This window comes from Lissotriton vulgaris, chromosome 2_2 (assembly GCF_964263255.1).
Source record: "Lissotriton vulgaris chromosome 2_2, aLisVul1.2, whole genome shotgun sequence".
NCBI lineage: Eukaryota > Metazoa > Chordata > Amphibia > Caudata > Salamandridae > Lissotriton > Lissotriton vulgaris.
The window spans coordinates 104848686-104872021 of NC_141688.1; positions in this window are offsets into that span (position 1 = coordinate 104848686).

The window sequence follows — 23336 nt, forward strand, 5'->3', positions numbered from 1 at the left end:
ATCAGAAAGGAGAAAAGACATGTCTTGAAACAACGAAATCTCTACCTAAGAGAACAAGCGAGACTTTTAGGCCTTCTATCTTCTTCTATTCAGGCTATTTTTCTGGGACCACTGAATTATCGAGCCCTTCAGAGAATAAAAGCAAGGGCTCTGAGGTCAGGTCTTTGGTACGGAGATCAAATCTCTTTAAACCCAGAAGCCATCTCAGAATTAACTTGGTGGTTAGACAATCTGGATGCATGGAATGGGAGAGAGATCTTTGGTTCAGCACCAGATTTTATTCTAGAATCGGACGCCAGCCTTCATGGCTGGGGTACCTGCCTCCAGAATCAGAACACTGGAGGAATTTGGTCGCAGGAAGAGTCTCTGCACCACATCAATTACATGGAATTAACTGCAGGGCTTTATGCTTTGATGAGCTTGAAACGGTTTCTTCAAGGCAGATCAGTTGTATTGAAAATGGACAACATGTCTGCTGTCGCTTACATAAACCGTTTAGGCGGGACAAAGTCAGAAAACCTCTCCAACCTAGCAAAGAAACTTTGGTTTTTCTGCCTAGAACACAAAATCTCTCTCAGAGCAGAAAATCTACCCGGGAAGTCCATCCTTTGTGCAGATTGGAACTCAAGATTCATCCTGGACTACAGCGACTGGAAACTCAACACCTCTGTTTTCAACTACCTCAATCATTTCTGGGGCCCATTTCAAATAGACCTATTTGCGAGCAGATTGACTTTCCAATATGAATCTTATTTCAGCTGGATGCCCGACCCAGGTGCTCTAGCAGTGAATGCCTTTCTCCAATCTTGGGAAGGGATCAACGCTTATGCCTTCCCTCCATTCGCAATGATCCAGAGAGTCCTTCAGAAAGTGAGATACCACTGCTCTTCAATTGTCCTGTTAACCCCGTTTTGGCCGTCCAAGCGTGGTTTCCTACCGCTCTGGAACTAACCTACGATTTTCCCTTCCTAATTCCTCCTCTGGAAGACCTTCTCACAGACGCAGACGGTCAAATTCACCCTCTTGTTCAAACAGGGAATTTGAACCTTCTTGCTTGGAAGGTGTCAGGAGATCCAACGATCTCGCAAGACTTTCGTCAACAGCTTCAACTCTCCTTGGAGAGTCGTGGGCCCCTGGAACACATTACCGGTACAACAACATTTGGAAAGTCTGGTCTCGTTGGTGCTTGGAAAGGGACTTGGATCCCGTGGAGGCACCTATTGTTGATATAGTTAATTTTCTTGGAGAACAATTTGACAGAGGTCTTAGTTACAGATCTATCAATTGTTTTAGAACTGCTATTTCTGCTGGACATTCTTTAATTAACAATAAAACGATAGGTAAAAATCCTATTATTTGTAGAATTCTTAAGAGTATCAGACTTAGAAGACCTCCTCAACCTAGAACGCAATCTCTATGGGATGTTAATTTAATTCTCGACCTTTTCTGTACTTGGCCAGTTAATTCTCTTCTGAGCAAAAAGAATCTTTCTATCAAACTAGCTACTCTTCTTTGCTTAATTTCCTGCCGGAGAGTGTCTGATGTTAAAGCTGTAGATATTTCTTATAGATCTTATGATATGTTTGGTGTTAATTTTGAAATACACAGAAGAACCAAAACTATGTCCGATTCGATTTTTTTATCCACGTTTTGACACTTGCACTAAACTCTGTGTTGTTCAATGTATGAAAGAATACAATCTGAGAATGAAATCTCTTCGTCCTTTTGGTGTGACTCAATTACTCATTTCTTTTGTTAAACCCCACAAAGGTATTTCTTCTGCTTCTATTGCAAGATGGGTTAAAACTGTCATGAACCTTGCTGGTATCGATCTGAGTCTATTTAAAACACATTCCATCAGAGGTGCAATGGCCAGTAAGTCATTCTGGTCAGGTGGTAAGTTGGATGATATTCTCAAGGCTGCTGATTGGTCTAATTCTAGGACCTTTGCTCATCATTATTGCAAAGCTGTGACTCATATGTCTGATGTTGTTTTACATGGCTACCGACATGCATTATGGTAGCCTCCGGTCTTGTAATGAAATTGCGATTCTCCTATTAACATGACCAGAGAATCTGGATTTCATTAAAGACTTGGAGGCTATCATTATCCCTCCCACCCTTTCCCTGGGTGGTTGATATTGATTAATTTGTTTACCTGAATATTTTACTTACATCTTATTCCTTTTAAGGACTGTTGTTTATCTGAACATTTAACTTACATTATTCTCCTTTTCCGGACTATTCCTTCTCGCTTATACTTTGGAATTATTAACATCTTTTTCCTTTTCAGATAATGTCTCCTAATTTCGTCTTTTTGGACTCCAGAATTGGTGGTATGGTCCTGGAATGGCCCTGGTCGATCTATTCTTCTTTCATCCCTCTTCAAGTTTGATGTTTCATTGAAGTTCATTGGACTTTTCCTTTCTTCGTGTCACCACATTTAAAAGAGGCTGGTTGCCTAGTGCTTGTTACTATTGTTGGTTCATAATGTTCTAAGTTGGAACTATTGCTTTGTGATGTATGCGGCTATACTTGGACTGCATTAAAAGTTGTATGCATAATGATAGCCTCCGAGTCTTTAATGAAATCCAGATTCTCTGGTCATGTTAATAGGAGAATCGCAATTTTTGTATGCTTTTAGTTTGTGATGAATAAAACTTGAGACACCTCTTTATAATTAAAGTACGAAGAGCTTTTTCAGCCAAGGAAGTAGGATTTGGAAAGAATGTTCGAAGACTATTCGGCTCATTAAGATGGAAAGCAGAAGGTACCTTTGGAATAAATATTGGATTTGTTCCAAGCAGTACACCGTCATTGGTAAAACAAAGGTAAGGTTCTTTAATAATGAAAGCTTGGATTTGGCGGATTCTCCTGGCTGAACTAAAAGGCGACAATAATGCAACTTTCCAGCAAATAAGCTTTAGCTCAGCTTTATGTATAGGCTCAAATGGGGTTTCATAATTTGTGCAAGAACTAAAGTCTCTTTTCTGGAGGAGGAGCTTTAGTAGCAGGGTACACTGCGAAAAGCCCTTTCATTAACTGTTTTACCAGTCAACATGAACAAAGAGATAAACCTCCAGAAGAACATCTAAGTAGAGACAGCTGCAAGATGTACCTTAATAGAAGTGTACATATGGCCTGATTTAGCCTGGGATAGAAGATAAGGCAAATATTATCTGGAGAGTACTCAAACGGGTGCACATTGCTCTGAAGACTTCATGAACAGAAAGGTTTCCATTTGAGACTAAGTCCTAATAGTAGAGTATGCCCCTGCTTTAGAAAGAATGTCTCTACAGTCTTTTGGTAGGACTATGTCTTTAAATTCATTGAGTTAAGTAACCATGCATGCAGCTGTAGTGATGCTGGATGCGGATGGAGAATCTGGTCATTGCTCATTGTTAACAGCATCAATGATACTGGAAGGCAATAAGGTTGGCTTTCCGAGAGCAGAAGAAGCTCTGTGAGCCAATGTTGGTGAGGCCAACATGGAGCAATGAGGATCAGACAGCATGGCTCCCTTTTCATTTCCACCAGTAGCCTTGGTATTAACGGGTAAGGGGGAAAGGTGTAAGCAAAGCTCCCCTACCACCTTATCACAAAAGCTTTTCCCCATGATCCTCTTTCTGGTTCCCACCTGGGAAGAATTGGCATTACTGGTTCATTCTGGAGGCGAAGAGATCCTAGTTGGGCTTGCCCCATATCTGGAAGATGAGATCGAGAACAGTCTGATCGAGCTCCCATTCGCTGCAATAATTGCGTGTCCTGCTAAGACTGTTGTCCACCCCCTGGAAGAGGTTTCACTCTGATAGAGATGTGGTGTGAGAACCCATTTCCAGATTTCCTGTGCTTCCAGCGATAGAATATGGGAGCATGTGCCTCCTTGCTTGTTGAGCTAATGCATGCATGTAGTGTTGCTTGTTCTTATAAGGCCCAAAGCACCCCGTACTCTTGGAAGGAATGCCTGAAAGGCTAGGGCATTGGCTCACAACTCCGGGAAATCGATGTGCATCCTTGAAAGTTTCTTGGACCACTTTCCCCTTATCCAGAGGTGATAAAGGGGAGCCCCTCGCCTTCTAGAGAAGCGCCCGTATTGAGGACAAAATCCGTTATCAGAGAATAGAAAGTTAACCATGTTGAGAGATTCCTGGAGGATTGCCACCAGAGAAGGGCTGTTTTCATGATTGGAGTTATCTGCAATAGGTCGAACGAACCAGTAACTTGGAGCCTCTGAATGACCAGCTCCTCCTGTAATGGTCTCATTCTGAGAAGAGCACACAGTTCCATTGAGATTACTGAGGAAATCATGCCAAGCAAAGATTTTATCAGTTGCACAGAAGCAAATCTTTTCTGTTAGCTTTGTCGTTAGAGAAATAAGGTGTGCTTGCGTTTCTGTAGATAAAAATGCCTTTTTTTTCTACTGGTTGTACTGTGGGGGAAATATTTGCCACATTGAGGTTTGTGTTTAGCAGAGTCATACCAGGTGCTGGGAAGTTGTAACTGCTTTATGGCATTGTCTCTGGCCTGAGTAGGCTGCTTTCTTTTGGGTTGCTGTCTGGAGTATGCAGAAGAGGGTGAGGCTTGATACGACTTCTGTTGGAATATATGATGTTATTCCGAATTCTTTCATCCCGCGTACCATCACTCCGCATTTTTTACTACGAAAGTACCATTACTCCGCAAAGCAATAATTCCTCAAACTTTTACAACTCATATGACTTTGTCACTCATGCCATTTCAATGCAAATGCATGTGTGGTGAAGTCATATACTTTGTAAAAGTACTTTATAAAAAAATATATATATATATATATATATATATATATATATATTTCCTTCTCACGGCTCTTTTGCGGTGGAACCTCCCACAGTCCGGTGGCGCGTTCACGGCTGGCAGAGCCCCGCCAGTCACTTATTTCCCATAATTTTCCAGTTAGACGCGCACTCAGAGGTAAAGTGGTACACAGTGTCGCTTTATTTGCTGTTACGCGTTTCGGAAGCCAAAACTCCCTTGCTCACACAGCAAGCCATTTGCTTTCCACCAGTTACATACACATAGCGTCATAGCCATAGAAACAGGACTGTACACATTACGTTTTGGCTGACATCTTAGAGTGTACTTTCTATAAAGTTCTTGTACACACAGTGTCTCTTATTTACACAACCACTTACTTAAAAAAGGGATTAAGTACGTTTCATCATTACTTTTTTACTTTTTTACTTTTTTACTTTTTATCTCACATTTCATTCGCCACAGTGGCTAATTGTTCAGTAACTGTTTCTAAACCCCTCTTCTTTCGCCTAGTGGCTTAATAAGGGTTCAATGTCTCTGGTTAAAGCTTTATCTTTAAAAACAAAGAAAAAAGTGCAAAAAACGTGAACTATAGGTGAGGAAATTTCTACTTAGTGAAGAAGTCTTCTACTCTATTTCCGTGAATCTTCTAGGTGACAGGCTCATTTTTCGTGAAGTGCACGTGATCCCTAATGTCTCATCTTGATTCCGCCTGTTAGAGTAAAACAAAAATTAAAATTACAATCTTATTCTCATTAAAACATATTTCCAGCTTAGATATTTCAACCAACATTCCTTCATTGTGACAACTTTCTATACATTTCATAGGTACAGAATTCGCATTTGATTTCTTCATGAGTCATATAAATGAACTATCAATTCCTCATGGTCATTGTGCCCATTCGGTTGTCTTGTCTCTAGTTCTAAAATCCATTTGGACTCTTTTTTCCTCAACTGCATCTCTCTGTTGCCCCCTCTGTGATTCTGTCTGACCTGATCGATTGCACAGTATGTTATCAAATTGCAATTTGATCTATGATATTGCGCAAAGTGTCTCGCCACTGGGTATTGAGGGTCCTGATTTGTGATTGCCCTAAGGTGTTGCATCACCCTATTTTTAGCCATTACTGTTGTGCTGCCCACATATCTTTTTTTACACGGACATTCGAGCACGTATACCACATATGTAGTGCTGCACGTGAGGAATTGAGTTATTTTTCTTTTAGTCTTGCCATGAGGGAGATCGATGTCTTTTCTCATAGGGCTGTTCTTACAGGCTTTACAGTGCCCACACGGAAAGAAACCCACCAGATTATGTTGGTTCCTATCCCTGTAGTCTGTGATGTCTCCCTTCGTGAGTATGTCCCTCAGGCTACGACTTTTTCTGTAGGTAATGGCTGGTCTAACGCTTAAATCAGGGCCAATGATAGGGTCGCTTTTAAGGATGTTCCAATTTTTTGCAATTATTTTTCTTATTTTGTGAGACCCTCTATTGTATGTTAGGATTACCCTGGTGGTGTCGTTTTCTTGCGTTTCCTTCTCTTTGGTTATTAGGGTGCTTTCCCTTGTCACATTTTCCATCTTTGTCAGGGCTCTATCTAGAACCCATCTGGGGTAACCCCTCTCTTTAAATCTCTGAATCATTATTCCACTTTCTTTTTTGTACTCCTCTGTGCTAGAACAATTTCTCCTTGCTCTCAGCAGTTCCCCATAGGGAATGCTCCATTTTAAGGTATCAGGGTGGCTGCTCAGAGCATGGAGGACACTATTGCCTGCAGTCTCTTTCCTGAACAACTTTGTTCTTAACCGGTCACCTTCTGCTCTTACTTCTACGTCTAAGTATTCAACCTTCTGTTTATTCTTTTGATGAGTAAGTTTTATGTTGTACTCATTGCTATTCAAAAGTTTCACAAATTCATCAGCCTCTGCATCATTCCCCTTCCACACTACAAAAAGGTCATCTATATACCTAAGCCATACAACGACTTTTTCGAATGCCTGTTTGTACTGGGGGTCATTTTTTATCTCCTCTTCCCATTTGCCCAAGAACAAATTCGCAAAGCTCGGCGCAAAGCTCGTACCCATGCAAGTTCCAGTTGTTTGCTTGTACAGTTCACCATTAAACATAAATACATTATTCTCCAAACATATTCTTATCATTTCCTTTAGCATCCTTGTGTGCTCTAGGTACATTATGTTCCGTTTTTTCAAATAATGCATGCATGCCTCTATACCATGTTCATGTTCAATGATTGTGTATAATGAATTTACATCCATAGTTATTAACATGTACTCAGCTTTCCAATTTATAGTGTCAATCTTTTTCAGAAAGTCTTGGGTATCCTTCACATAGGAAGGTAGCTCTTTCACGTGTTCCTGGAGGAAGAATTCTACATATTTAGACACGTTTTCATACACGCTACCTATAGATGACACTATGGGTCTCCCTGGTGGTATAAGTGGGTCCTTATGTATTTTGGGAAGAAAATAGATTATTGGTAATTTAGGATAATCTTTCTTCAAAAAGGTAAACTCCTCCCAAGACAGGAGACCTCCCTCCTGCCACTTGCTTAGGTTAGACCACATGGCTAGGATGTTATTTCTGTATATGCTCCCATTACTTTTACAGTAATAGTTATCATTATTTAGTTGTCTTGTTGCCTCAGCTATGTATGCCTCCCGATCTTGTATCACCACATTACCCCCTTTATCTGCTGGGCGTATTATTATGGAGGAATCATTAGCTAGGGATTCAATGGCTTTCTTTTGTTTTACATTTAAATTGAAACCTCCTCCCTTTCCTCTAGGGCAGTGCTTGTATTCTATGAGCGCCTTGGTAGTAACATCATGAAAAGTGTCTACATTATCATGTGGGAGATTGGGGAAAAACACAGATTTAGGTTTAAAACTCGTCATGGCGGCTCTGTCTGTAGTTAAATTTAATGATTCTGCGCCAGCCTCCCGGGTATATGTACCCGTATTGTCTCCCTCATGTAGTAGGTCCTGCGCTATTTGGATGGCATTTGCGTCTCCTACCTCTAACAAGGGCTGGCTTGGGGGTATGCTTTCATGTGTGCCCCAATTGCTAATGTTATTCTTGAGAGCATGCCACTTTTTAAGTTTTAATTTTCTTATGAACCGGAACATGTCAATTCTGGTCTCACTGTAGTTGAATATTTCTGTTGGACAGAATGAGAGACCCAAACTCAAGGTTTTCTTTTCAACATCCGTTAATTCTCTACTAGATAAATTTACTATAGTTTTGTTTACCATTGCGTTGTTCTCCATTATTGGTTGCGTTTCTTGTAGCCCCCACGCCTGGTTCCCATTGGCTCGCGTTCCGCTTCTTTTCCTCTTCCTTTGTTTCCTTCTTTTCCTGCGTTGTTTGCTTCGTCCGACCCTCTTCCGGCTCCTCTTGCTTTCCCCCGGGGTCTCCCTCTCGTGCCTCTTCCTCTTTGTACTGGAGGGGGTGAGAATACTCCCGACTGCCGCCCCCTCTTCAGCGCTCGGAATTCGTCTAAATACGTCGGTTTTGATGTGATTATGTCCATCTCAGCGATGGTACTTGTGCTGTGCATGGAGCCCTCCGTGTCTGATCCATCTGCGGTGCCTACGTCTGGTCCCGCTCCTTGGCTTTGGGGAGATTTATTGGACGATGTAGGTTGTTGCATGTCATACATATGGTCATACTTTTTGCTGTATGTTAGGATACGCCCGGAGTCATAGTCATTGCAATCTCTGTGCAATTTTCTCTGTTTTCTTAGTTTTATGTCTTCTTCATACTGGACCAGTCTGGTTTTCATTTCCTCCTTGTATTTCTTTATACTTGTCTGATCACTTTCATTGCTAAGTTCTTCCTCAAGCTCCAGTATTTCTTTGAGAATTCGATCTCTATCCTCCCAGGCGTACTTCACCAGTATGCACAACATTGTTTTGGAACTGCTTGTTGAGTTTTCAAACCATTCTTCCAGCATGCGTGGGTTGGGAGACTCATGAGAAGGTGTTATATATATTCTTAATCCTCTCGGAATCATGTCTTTGTCTACATAATCTTGTAGAGACACCGCCTCCCACCATTTGGACGTTTCGTTTTTCTTAAGTTTTTCATATTTTCTTAGTTTACCTATTAATGTGGTTTCCACTTGCTTCTGGGCACCCCCTTGCTGCCCTTTGCCTGGTGCTCTAGCCAATAGTGTCTGGGCCACGCGTCTGCGTTGCGCGTCTTCGTCCATTCTTTGTTCTATCACGAGTGTTTTTAAAGTTGGTCACAACTTTGGTTCATTGGGCTGGAAATAACGTGATCCGACGCTAGGGTTGTTATTACCTAGCTTCGCGATCGTGTGCTCACGTTTTACAGTCTTTATAGATCTTATCTTTAAAGCGTATCTGTGCCACTTAGCCTCCCTCCGTAATCCGGAGTTCCGGATGCCCCTTCTGGAAGTTCTGTTGAAACTTGCGCAATTAATACTTTCTTAACTGCGCTTTGCAAGCGTGCAGGCGTTTCCTAGTCCTTGTGCCGGTGTTAGCCCTCCGGTACCCTTTCGCTTCTCCCGTGCCTCTAAAACACCCGTCGGCTCCCCCGTCTTCTCGGCTTTCCCTTCACAGGGCTTCGCGTCTCCACGCTTAGTCCTTGAAGTTCCGGCTTTGAAATCTGGGCTTACCTTCGGGATGTTTGTTCAGGCTTTCAAGGGCTTCTCCGCTTGCTGTCCCACACAGGTGTCGCTCACGCTTCTTTCCCGGCGACTCAATTCTCTCAATACGGGCCGGCAGTTCCACCAAGATCAGCTACTTCCTTCTCACGGCTCTTTTGCGGTGGAACCTCCCACAGTCCGGTGGCGCGTTCACGGCTGGCAGAGCCCCGCCAGTCACTTATTTCCCATAATTTTCCAGTTAGACGCGCACTCAGAGGTAAAGTGGTACACAGTGTCGCTTTATTTGCTGTTACGCGTTTCGGAAGCCAAAACTCCCTTGCTCACACAGCAAGCCATTTGCTTTCCACCAGTTACATACACATAGCGTCATAGCCATAGAAACAGGACTGTACACATTACGTTTTGGCTGACATCTTAGAGTGTACTTTCTATAAAGTTCTTGTACACACAGTGTCTCTTATTTACACAACCACTTACTTAAAAAAGTGATTAAGTACGTTTCATCATTACTTTTTTACTTTTTTACTTTTTTACTTTTTATCTCACATTTCATTCGCCACAGTGGCTAATTGTTCAGTAACTGTTTCTAAACCCGAATGAAATGTGAGATAAAAAGTAAAAAAGTAAAAAAGTAAAAAAGTAATGATGAAACGTACTTAATCACTTTTTTAAGTAAGTGGTTGTGTAAATAAGAGACACTGTGTGTACAAGAACTTTATAGAAAGTACACTCTAAGATGTCAGCCAAAACGTAATGTGTACAGTCCTGTTTCTATGGCTATGACGCTATGTGTATGTAACTGGTGGAAAGCAAATGGCTTGCTGTGTGAGCAAGGGAGTTTTGGCTTCCGAAACGCGTAACAGCAAATAAAGCGACACTGTGTACCACTTTACCTCTGAGTGCGCGTCTAACTGGAAAATTATGGGAAATAAGTGACTGGCGGGGCTCTGCCAGCCGTGAACGCGCCACCGGACTGTGGGAGGTTCCACCGCAAAAGAGCCGTGAGAAGGAAGTAGCTGATCTTGGTGGAACTGCCGGCCCGTATTGAGAGAATTGAGTCGCCGGGAAAGAAGCGTGAGCGACACCTGTGTGGGACAGCAAGCGGAGAAGCCCTTGAAAGCCTGAACAAACATCCCGAAGGTAAGCCCAGATTTCAAAGCCGGAACTTCAAGGACTAAGCGTGGAGACGCGAAGCCCTGTGAAGGGAAAGCCGAGAAGACGGGGGAGCCGACGGGTGTTTTAGAGGCACGGGAGAAGCGAAAGGGTACCGGAGGGCTAACACCGGCACAAGGACTAGGAAACGCCTGCACGCTTGCAAAGCGCAGTTAAGAAAGTATTAATTGCGCAAGTTTCAACAGAACTTCCAGAAGGGGCATCCGGAACTCCGGATTACGGAGGGAGGCTAAGTGGCACAGATACGCTTTAAAGATAAGATCTATAAAGACTGTAAAACGTGAGCACACGATCGCGAAGCTAGGTAATAACAACCCTAGCGTCGGATCACGTTATTTCCAGCCCAATGAACCAAAGTTGTGACCAACTTTAAAAACACTCGTGATAGAACAAAGAATGGACGAAGACGCGCAACGCAGACGCGTGGCCCAGACACTATTGGCTAGAGCACCAGGCAAAGGGCAGCAAGGGGGTGCCCAGAAGCAAGTGGAAACCACATTAATAGGTAAACTAAGAAAATATGAAAAACTTAAGAAAAACGAAACGTCCAAATGGTGGGAGGCGGTGTCTCTACAAGATTATGTAGACAAAGACATGATTCCGAGAGGATTAAGAATATATATAACACCTTCTCATGAGTCTCCCAACCCACGCATGCTGGAAGAATGGTTTGAAAACTCAACAAGCAGTTCCAAAACAATGTTGTGCATACTGGTGAAGTACGCCTGGGAGGATAGAGATCGAATTCTCAAAGAAATACTGGAGCTTGAGGAAGAACTTAGCAATGAAAGTGATCAGACAAGTATAAAGAAATACAAGGAGGAAATGAAAACCAGACTGGTCCAGTATGAAGAAGACATAAAACTAAGAAAACAGAGAAAATTGCACAGAGATTGCAATGACTATGACTCCGGGCGTATCCTAACATACAGCAAAAAGTATGACCATATGTATGACATGCAACAACCTACATCGTCCAATAAATCTCCCCAAAGCCAAGGAGCGGGACCAGACGTAGGCACCGCAGATGGATCAGACACGGAGGGCTCCATGCACAGCACAAGTACCATCGCTGAGATGGACATAATCACATCAAAACCGACGTATTTAGACGAATTCCGAGCGCTGAAGAGGGGGCGGCAGTCGGGAGTATTCTCACCCCCTCCAGTACAAAGAGGAAGAGGCACGAGAGGGAGACCCCGGGGGAAAGCAAGAGGAGCCGGAAGAGGGTCGGACGAAGCAAACAACGCAGGAAAAGAAGGAAACAAAGGAAGAGGAAAAGAAGCGGAACGCGAGCCAATGGGAACCAGGCGTGGGGGCTACAAGAAACGCAACCAATAATGGAGAACAACGCAATGGTAAACAAAACTATAGTAAATTTATCTAGTAGAGAATTAACGGATGTTGAAAAGAAAACCTTGAGTTTGGGTCTCTCATTCTGTCCAACAGAAATATTCAACTACAGTGAGACCAGAATTGACATGTTCCGGTTCATAAGAAAATTAAAACTTAAAAAGTGGCATGCTCTCAAGAATAACATTAGCAATTGGGGCACACATGAAAGCATACCCCCAAGCCAGCCCTTGTTAGAGGTAGGAGACGCAAATGCCATCCAAATAGCGCAGGACCTACTACATGAGGGAGACAATACGGGTACATATACCCGGGAGGCTGGCGCAGAATCATTAAATTTAACTACAGACAGAGCCGCCATGACGAGTTTTAAACCTAAATCTGTGTTTTTCCCCAATCTCCCACATGATAATGTAGACACTTTTCATGATGTTACTACCAAGGCGCTCATAGAATACAAGCACTGCCCTAGAGGAAAGGGAGGAGGTTTCAATTTAAATGTAAAACAAAAGAAAGCCATTGAATCCCTAGCTAATGATTCCTCCATAATAATACGCCCAGCAGATAAAGGGGGTAATGTGGTGATACAAGATCGGGAGGCATACATAGCTGAGGCAACAAGACAACTAAATAATGATAACTATTACTGTAAAAGTAATGGGAGCATATACAGAAATAACATCCTAGCCATGTGGTCTAACCTAAGCAAGTGGCAGGAGGGAGGTCTCCTGTCTTGGGAGGAGTTTACCTTTTTGAAGAAAGATTATCCTAAATTACCAATAATCTATTTTCTTCCCAAAATACATAAGGACCCACTTATACCACCAGGGAGACCCATAGTGTCATCTATAGGTAGCGTGTATGAAAACGTGTCTAAATATGTAGAATTCTTCCTCCAGGAACACGTGAAAGAGCTACCTTCCTATGTGAAGGATACCCAAGACTTTCTGAAAAAGATTGACACTATAAATTGGAAAGCTGAGTACATGTTAATAACTATGGATGTAAATTCATTATACACAATCATTGAACATGAACATGGTATAGAGGCATGCATGCATTATTTGAAAAAACGGAACATAATGTACCTAGAGCACACAAGGATGCTAAAGGAAATGATAAGAATATGTTTGGAGAATAATGTATTTATGTTTAATGGTGAACTGTACAAGCAAACAACTGGAACTTGCATGGGTACGAGCTTTGCGCCGAGCTTTGCGAATTTGTTCTTGGGCAAATGGGAAGAGGAGATAAAAAATGACCCCCAGTACAAACAGGCATTCGAAAAAGTCGTTGTATGGCTTAGGTATATAGATGACCTTTTTGTAGTGTGGAAGGGGAATGATGCAGAGGCTGATGAATTTGTGAAACTTTTGAATAGCAATGAGTACAACATAAAACTTACTCATCAAAAGAATAAACAGAAGGTTGAATACTTAGACGTAGAAGTAAGAGCAGAAGGTGACCGGTTAAGAACAAAGTTGTTCAGGAAAGAGACTGCAGGCAATAGTGTCCTCCATGCTCTGAGCAGCCACCCTGATACCTTAAAATGGAGCATTCCCTATGGGGAACTGCTGAGAGCAAGGAGAAATTGTTCTAGCACAGAGGAGTACAAAAAAGAAAGTGGAATAATGATTCAGAGATTTAAAGAGAGGGGTTACCCCAGATGGGTTCTAGATAGAGCCCTGACAAAGATGGAAAATGTGACAAGGGAAAGCACCCTAATAACCAAAGAGAAGGAAACGCAAGAAAACGACACCACCAGGGTAATCCTAACATACAATAGAGGGTCTCACAAAATAAGAAAAATAATTGCAAAAAATTGGAATATCCTTAAAAGCGACCCTATCATTGGCCCTGATTTAAGCGTTAGACCAGCCATTACCTACAGAAAAAGTCATAGCCTGAGGGACATACTCACGAAGGGAGACATCACAGACTACAGGGATAGGAACCAACATAATCTGGTGGGTTTCTTTCCGTGTGGGCACTGTAAAGCCTGTAAGAACAGCCCTATGAGAAAAGACATCGATCTCCCTCATGGCAAGACTAAAAGAAAAATAACTCAATTCCTCACGTGCAGCACTACATATGTGGTATACGTGCTCGAATGTCCGTGTAAAAAAAGATATGTGGGCAGCACAACAGTAATGGCTAAAAATAGGGTGATGCAACACCTTAGGGCAATCACAAATCAGGACCCTCAATACCCAGTGGCGAGACACTTTGCGCAATATCATAGATCAAATTGCAATTTGATAACATACTGTGCAATCGATCAGGTCAGACAGAATCACAGAGGGGGCAACAGAGAGATGCAGTTGAGGAAAAAAGAGTCCAAATGGATTTTAGAACTAGAGACAAGACAACCGAATGGGCACAATGACCATGAGGAATTGATAGTTCATTTATATGACTCATGAAGAAATCAAATGCGAATTCTGTACCTATGAAATGTATAGAAAGTTGTCACAATGAAGGAATGTTGGTTGAAATATCTAAGCTGGAAATATGTTTTAATGAAAATAAGATTGTAATTTTAATTTTTGTTTTACTCTAACAGGCGGAATCAAGATGAGACATTAGGGATCACGTGCACTTCACGAAAAATGAGCCTGTCACCTAGAAGATTCACGGAAATAGAGTAGAAGACTTCTTCACTAAGTAGAAATTTCCTCACCTATAGTTCACGTTTTTTGCACTTTTTTCTTTGTTTTTAAAGATAAAGCTTTAACCAGAGACATTGAACCCTTATTAAGCCACTAAGCGAAAGAAGAGGGGTTTAGAAACAGTTACTGACCAATTAGCCACTGTGGCGAATGAAATGTGAGATAAAAAGTAAAAAAGTAAAAAAGTAAAAAAGTAAAAAAGTAATGATGAAACGTACTTAATCACTTTTTTAAGTAAGTGGTTGTGTAAATAAGAGACACTGTGTGTACAAGAACTTTATAGAAAGTACACTCTAAGATGTCAGCCAAAACGTAATGTGTACAGTCCTGTTTCTATGGCTATGACGCTATGTGTATGTAACTGGTGGAAAGCAAATGGCTTGCTGTGTGAGCAAGGGAGTTTTGGCTTCCGAAACGCGTAACAGCAAATAAAGCGACACTGTGTACCACTTTACCTCTGAGTGCGCGTCTAACTGGAAAATTATGGGATATATATATATATATATGTGTATTTTTTGTTGTTAAAATAAAACATTTTTTCTTTCATATTGTTTTATTTATATATATATATATTACATGTATATATTTTTATATATATTTATTTTTTTTATTTATTAATTACCCTTTACACCCTAAAAACGAATCCCACCCTAGTCCCTTTAAATACCCCTGCACTCCATAATCATAACCCACCCTAACTCCTTAAAATACCCCAACACCCTTAAACACTAACCCATCCTGACCCTAAAAATGCCCCTGTACCCCAAAACCCAAACCTAGCCCTAAACCCTAAAAATTTCCCTGTACCCCAAAACCAAAACCTAGACCAGAACCCTAAAAATACCCCTGTACCCCAAATCCCAAACCTAGCCCTGAACCCTAAAAATACCCCTGTATCCCAAAGCCCAAACCTAGCCCTGAACCCTAAAAATAACCCTGTACCCCAAACCCCAAACCTAGTCCGGAACCCTAAAAATACCCCTGTACCCCAAAACCCAAACCTAGCATTGAACCCTAAAAATATCCTCTTTACCCCAAAACCCAAACCTAGCCCTGAACCCTAAAAATACCCCTGTACCCCAACGCCCAAACCTAACACTGAACCCTAAAAAATACCCCTGTACCCCAAAACCCAAACCTAGCCCTGAACCCTAAAAATACCCCTGTACCCTAAACCCCAATCCTAGCCCTGAACCCTAAAAATACCCCTGTACCACAAAACCCAAAGCTTGCCCTGAAACATAAAACTACCCCTCTACCCTAAAACCCAAACCTAGTCCTGAACCCTAAAAATACCCCTGTACCCCAAAACCCAAACCTAGCCCTGAACCCTAAAAATACCCCTGTACCCCAAACCCCAAATCTATCTCTTAACCCTAAAAATACCCCTTTACCCCAAAACCTAAACCTAGCCCTGAACCTTAAAAATAGCCCTGTACCCCAAAACCCAAACCTCGTCCTGAACCCTAAAAATACCCCTGTACCCTAAACCCCAAACCTAGCCCTGGACCCTAAAAATACCCATGTACCACAAAACCTGAAACCTAAAAATACCCCTGTACCCTAAAACTCAAACCTAGCCCTGAACCCTAAAAATACCACTGTACCCCAAAACCCAAACCTAGCCCCGAACCCTAAAAATACCCATGTACCCCAAAACCCAAATCTATCCCTTAATCCTAAAAATACCCCTTTACCCCAAAACCCAAACCTAGCCCTGAACCCTAAAAATACCCCTTTACCCAAAAAACAAATCTATCCCTGAACCCTTAAAATACCCATGTACCCCATAACCCAAACCCACCCTTACAATACCCCTAAACCCCTAAAACATATACCCCAACACCCCCAAACTAAAATCATATACTTAACTTAAACTTAAATATTAAAAACATATGCTTTTACCATTCATGCTTTTACAACGAATTGTGTTGTAAAAGCATGCGTAGTAAAAGCATATAAGATGTAATGGAATGCGTTATAATAGTATTGCGGAGTAATGGTACTTTTGTTGTAATGGTATGCGGAGTGAAGGTATGCGGAATGAAAGTTGCGTTGTAAAGGTGTTTTACCCTGCTGTTGCCGATAGCCATATCTGTATTGATATGATTGTGGTTGGTGCTTCTGATAGCTCCCTCAAAAGGGATCTCTGCCACGGGCTCCTCGAAATGGTGTTTTCCTATATTGCAACGTATCTAATGCTTTAGCGTTGTCAGTATCCTTTTTAATCTCTTGTAAGGCGTCATCAGCATGTTTCCTAAATAGAGCTTATCCATAAAACGGCATGTCTAAAATTTTACTTTGTACCTCTGGACGGAAGGTAGTAGACTTGACCCATCCTTGGTGATGGAGGAATGCGGCTCCAGCTAGTTGTCTAAAAGCCAGAGAAGCCATTTCCATAGATATATATTGATAATCTCAGAAGTTGACCATTCAGCAGAATCTTTCTTGTCTCCCGTTTCTTATCGTTAGGAAAAAGAAATAAAAAACGAGATACGATGCCACATCAAACCACATTTGGCGGTCATATCTTCCTAGAATTGCTAAAGAATTTGCGGCATGCACTGATGTACAAGCAATGGTGGTGAACCTCTTTCCAATGTTGTCTAAAAGTCTTCCATCTTTATTAGGCGGAACAGTAATTGGTACAGAAGCATTCGGTGATCCTCGTTGCGCAGCCTGGGTTATACCAGAATCAGGCCTAGGCTGTCCCACTAAACATGCAGGTGCATCGTCAGGGACTTTATATTTTTTTTATGACTCCTGGGAAGGATTGCCGGGACCGAATATGGGGTTTCATGATTTTTTTTCCTTCCTCCCAAATATGTTCTATAATGGGAATTGTGCATGCAGATTACCTATTCTGATCCTTAAAATCATATAAAAAACAGCCAGACTGTTTAACAGGCATTGGTAGGTGAAAACAATTTGCTGCTCTTTCCATTAAAGCATGGACGCCCCCAATATGTTCAGGTAGAGAGTCATTCGCTTGAGGAGCTGGCGGAGAAGGCATATTAGATAATCCTCCCACTCGTCTACAATAGTAGGAGTTTTAAAGATTTCGCCATCTTCAGCGTCAGAATCGTCATCCTGTGGCATCTGGTCTTGTGGCACGGGCACATAATCTTATGAGTTAGTAGGGGGCACTGAGACTGTTGCAGAGTCCAAAACAGGCAGTCCCTGCTGCCGTAGGGAAAGGTGCATGATAATCATGCAACATAGCCATTAGATCATGCACCAATGAAGCAGGCTTTTTCATAATAGGTTCCTGGCGTGGCATCAACACCTGTGACCTCTCCATGGGTTGATGAGAATGTGGCCCATAAGACTCAACTCATCCTCCTCTTCTCGAAATTTTACATGAAGTTGAGTAGGGCTGCGGACCAGACTAAACACCCCAACATCTTCAGATTCCTCCAAAAATTGACTAGGAGGCAAAGGGGGGGGGATGTACAATGGATCTTGATAAAATCCTCTCGATGACGGGATCACCGAGAGAATCTGGAGAACTAAACCGGCATTCATTGTCATGAAGACATGAAGAAGGCCACTTTGGTTGAGGCGTCGACTAAATCCTCATCGGCAGTGAAACAGATATCGATGTAGAAAAAACCATTGTCAACGACAGTGTCATGTATGCCGTTGATGGCATAACAACCATAGAAGAAGTCATCAATGAAGAAAATGTCGATGGTGGAGGTGTCGATGATGAAAGTATAATCGACGATGGAAGCGCCATTGACGGTAGAGACACTGACTATGGCGGCAGTGTCGTCGTCGGTTGTGGTAGCACCGTCGACAATATAGGTGCTAACGAAGTAATTGTTGTCGTTGATGTCAGTAAAACCCTTGAAGCTTCCGTCGACGATTGCTGAGAGATGAAGTCCAACATTAGTTTTGTCGTCGATGAGGTCTTTTTTGTTTCAAATTCTGTTTATTGACATTTTTCTTAGAGATTGAGACAACATTGGTCACAAGAAAATTTAGACCAGAGTTACAGATCTCACTACAGATCTGACTTGTAGGTCACAGCTTTTTCACAAGGTCCGTGGCGAATAAGAAAACAGTATCATCCTAACATGTTGCATTCAGTCCATCGCTTCTGAGCGTCAATCTACCCTCCCAAGAGAGTAACATGGAGAGGAAACTGAAACATACCTAAAAATTAACATAACTGAGATGTCATTATTCAAATTAGAATAAGGTGATCATGAGGATTGGGTTACTGGGGCCGCTGCTCAGGTGTCTGTCGCACTGCGCTATGTCCCGTAGCTGCAGGGTGATTAGATATGGAACAGGTTGAAGGCCCTAAGCCGCGGGCGCAGGCATCAAAGGGAGCCCCTCCGATAAGTAGCTCACCAGCGGAGACCAAATATAGTCGACGCCTTTTCTGGCGTCGTCTACTATATCAGCCATGTGCGCCAAAGCCCTCTACAACCTTGCATGCCATTGGGTTAAGGATGGCGCCTCTTGTTTTTTTTCCACACAGCGGCAACTGACATTTTGGCTGCCCCAAGACAAAGCCACATAACAGACTTTTCACTCTGTGTTTGGCGTTTCAAATGTCGGTCTTTTACACCCTATAAAGCATGTTCCAGAGAGCTGGGAATAGGATAGCCTAGGATAAGTGTAATTTGGGGCAGAGTTTCCTTCCAGAAAGTCTGTATGGAGGGGCAGTCCCACCATATGCGTCAGAAGTCACCCAACATACCACATCCTCTCTAACATCTGTCTGACGAGTTGGGAGAAATCTTGTGAAATTTCTGAAGGTATAGATACCAATCATACATAATCTTATAGTGTCCCTCCCTGAGGTACATTAAGCGGTTGAATTTCACTATATCTCTACCTAAATGTTCCCATTACTTGTCCTCTAAAGGGGTACCCAAAAGTTCATCCCAAAAGCGTTTAAAAAGCGGGTCGATCTGGGGTGCAAAGCTTGTATAGACCATATAAGAAGGAAATACAACCTTTTAAGATGGACCCAGACTGAGAAAACATCTTGATGGGGAGCAGATCCTTGGTAGAACCAGGGGTTGCTGTACCCAATGCTTCAGCTGCAAGTAGTAGTATTCTTCATTGGCAGTCAGTACGAATTGTTCTGTGCATTCTTGAAAGGTGAGGAACTCACCTCCGTCAAGCAGGTGAGAGATCATGTGACAGCCTCCCTCCCTCCAGGTCTCAAAGGGACCCTCTTGTAACACCGGGGGGGAACGCAGCATTAAAATGTATGGGCATGTAGGGAGAGGGGAACATCCTAAGATGTAGCCTCTTAGTGAGGATATCCCAAACCCTTAAGGTGCTGAATGTAAGCGTGCTAATGTAAAAGTTGAGTGGTCTGTCATGCTTTGGTTTCCATACAGGATCCCAGATGGTGCACCCCTTTATCTGTCTGTCTATATGAAGCCAATGCTTCTCCGAGGCCCGCAGCAACCATTCCGTGATTACCCGCAGTTGTGCCGCTCGGTAAGCATGTGTCGCAGCTCCCTAAAAGACCTCCCTCCACCAGAATAGACAACCCTTGAAAGAGATAAAGCAAGTGAGGGAGAACATTCATCTTGATAACATTAATCCTGCCCAGTCAGGTGATGTACGCCACACTCCATTTACCCAGATCAGTCTTCAGTTGGTGAAGAAGGGGGGGGAGTTAGCCTTGTAGAGATCTCGTATATGAGGGTTGCCTTAACTCCTAAATAAGTGATCTCCTTAGTTGTGCAGCAAAAAGGTTATGTGCCTTCTACCAGTCGCCACTCTTCTTTTGATAGGGTTAAATTCAGTAAGAAGGATTTGGACAGATTATCTTAAATCCCGCCACCTGCTCAAACTTCACCAGCTCTCTTGGATAGCCGGTAGGGAGACCAGAGGATCTGAGACTGAGAGAAGCACGTCGTCGGCAAATAGCGAAATCTTATGATCGTCTATGCCGAAACGTATCCCCTGTATGTATGGGTTTCCTCTAATCATGTGGGCTAGAGGTTCTATGCTCGAGGCGAAAAGGAGGGACGATAAGGGGCATCCCTGTCTTGTCCCGCAAGCCAGGCCAAAGGGAGAAGAAGCAACTCCATTAACAAGGACCCAGGAGCTAGGAGAGTGATAATTGGCGCAAATCATTCCTATAAAGGTCTTGTTGAAGCCGAAAAGCTGGAGAACTCTGAATAAAAAAGTCCATTCCACCCGATCAAATGTTTTCTCCACATCTAGCGAAAGAAACGCTGCTGGAATGTGTTTCATCCGGGCCTTTTCAATGATATGGATAATGCACCGCAAATTATTGTCCCTTAATAAATCTGGATTGGTCTGGATCTATAAGTCCGGGAAGTATTGATTGGAGACAAGTGGCCAGGATTTTGGATAAATCTTAGCGTCTAGGTTCAAGAGAGCAATCGGGCGGTAACAAGAGCAAGCTGTGGGGTCCTTACGAGGCTTAGGCATCACTGCCACTATCACCTTTACCCATGGAGGGAGTGACTTGTTGCGTAGAGGCAATGACGTTAAATATAATAGTTAAGAAGAGGACTAGCTCCGGCGCGAAGGTGCGATAGAAGTGAGCTGAGAGGCCATCCGGCCCTGGCGCTTTCTGGAGTTTAAGGGAGTCAATCGCCTTCTGTATTTCCTCAGAAGTTATGGGTTTCGCCATGGATGGATGGAACTAGCAAAGACTTGAGGGATGTCCAGGGGATCTAAATACCCCGTTGGGTTGTGCACCCTCGGGAGTTCTGAAATGTAAGGAGTTCGGTAAAATTTCTCAAAATGCCTGCGCCTTCCCCTCATCTGTCTTGTGGGAAGTGCCCTCCTCATCCACAATGAGTTTGATATATATTCTCTTTCCTGTTTGGCCCGTAGTTGATGCGCCAACAAGGACCCTACTTTGTTCCCGCCCTCATATCCCCTGGTATAGGTGCAAGACGTTTTTTTCTCGCTCTATTAGTATAAATAGCCTGAAGTTCCCTCTTTAGGGCTGTGACTTTCCTCATTGTCTGAGCAGAGGAGCTGGCCTTTTGCTTTATGGGCCTGCTCTGAAAACATTAAGTCCCGTTCTAACTGGAGACGTTCCTGGCGTTGCTGAGATCTCAAGGTAGTGGCCAACTTGATGCATTTACCTCGGACTACTGCTTCGAGGCCGTCCCAGATAATTGCATGGAAAGTAGCCTCAGGGTCATTTTTCTCAAGGAATTCTTTTAATAGTTTTCCTGAGGCCATCACGAAGAAGTCTATTCCTGCAGAGGAAGTTGGGGAAATACCATAGTGCATGCTTTGGGCGCGGGTCCGGCCAAGTGAGTGTCATCTCTAGGGGTGCATGATCTGATAGGCAAATCAGGTGAAACTGTGTTTGCAGCCCCGAAGGGAGCAGGGATTGGTCATAAAAATCTGGTCAATACGGGAGTAAGGAGTGAGAGGAGAACGAGTAGTCACGCACCGTGGAGTTAGCATCCCTCCATTAATCCACCAACCCCATGAGCTAGAGATGTGACCTAAGCGCCTTACCAAAAAGCCCTCCCAATGCTTTCTGTGGGTGTGTCCTGCCCATACCCTGATCCCAGGCGAGATTGAAGTCTCTCAAGAGCAGAATGTCCCCCTGTGCAAAATTCTCCAAAGTCATAAGGAAGGAGAGGATGAAGTCCTGCTGGCCTGCATGTGGTGCATTAAAGACTGCAAATGTGCATTGTCGGCCCCTAAGGTCCCCCGGAACTGTAAGGAACCTCCCACTTTTGTCCGTTTTAGTGTCCTGTGCTTGGAACGGGACCCCTGAATGGAAAAACAGCGCCACCCCATTTCGTTTTGAGGAATGAAAAGATCAAAGTATGAGGGGATAAGCTTCATGGTGCAGCCGGTGTTCCTCAGACTTTTTGAGGTGCGTCTCTTGAAGACCCGCCACTTGAACATTGTGCTCTAGCAGGTATTTTGGAATGCGCTGGCGCTTGTTAGGGGAGTTCAAACCCCGAGCATTCCAGGGTATAGTCCTGACCGCCATTGTCATCTAGATGGGATTTTGCCCTCCTGGCTAGGGGCTCTGCCTAAATTCTGCTTTTGACCCCTCCAGTCCTTCCCCCCAGCCCATAAACAATAGAAAAAGAGCACCATGACAACAAACTAAATTAACTAACCAGAACAAACACTTAAAACGAGTGTGGAGAATCCCCCTCCTAGAGGGTAATCCCTTTACCAAGATACACTCGAGGAACATCACCATTTCCGTTATCCCAGCCCTTATTTTAACAGAAATCAAGGCATGTGAAGTGTGAAGTTATACAGCTAGATAGCAGTTAACATTTGGATTAAGACCCTTACAGTAGATATGCATATCAAAGTGTCACCCCAGACATCCAGGAGAATGCAAGTCCTTCCCCTCCACCAACCTCCAACCGGAATCCCCTTACCGCAGCGGCGATAGATCAGTCCCCAGAACCTCTCAAAGCAGGTGCAGTGTTCTCACGCGGTGTCCGTGCCAAGCGCTGAGTTCAAGGCACCGCGTAGCGCCATTGCACCTGGGCCCCTCACAGGGATGTGACTTGCAAGTCCTCCGATCCATCCATCTCTCCATAGCTTCAGCAAGGAAAGAGAAGGGGGGGCAGGGCACCATCATCTTTGCGACGAATCTGGTCATGGGGTCCTCCGGTCGATATTGCACTCCCACTGGGATGAAGTTCATTTCCACTTGGGACCCATTAATCAAAGGATTCAGTCCGGCGCTTTCGTG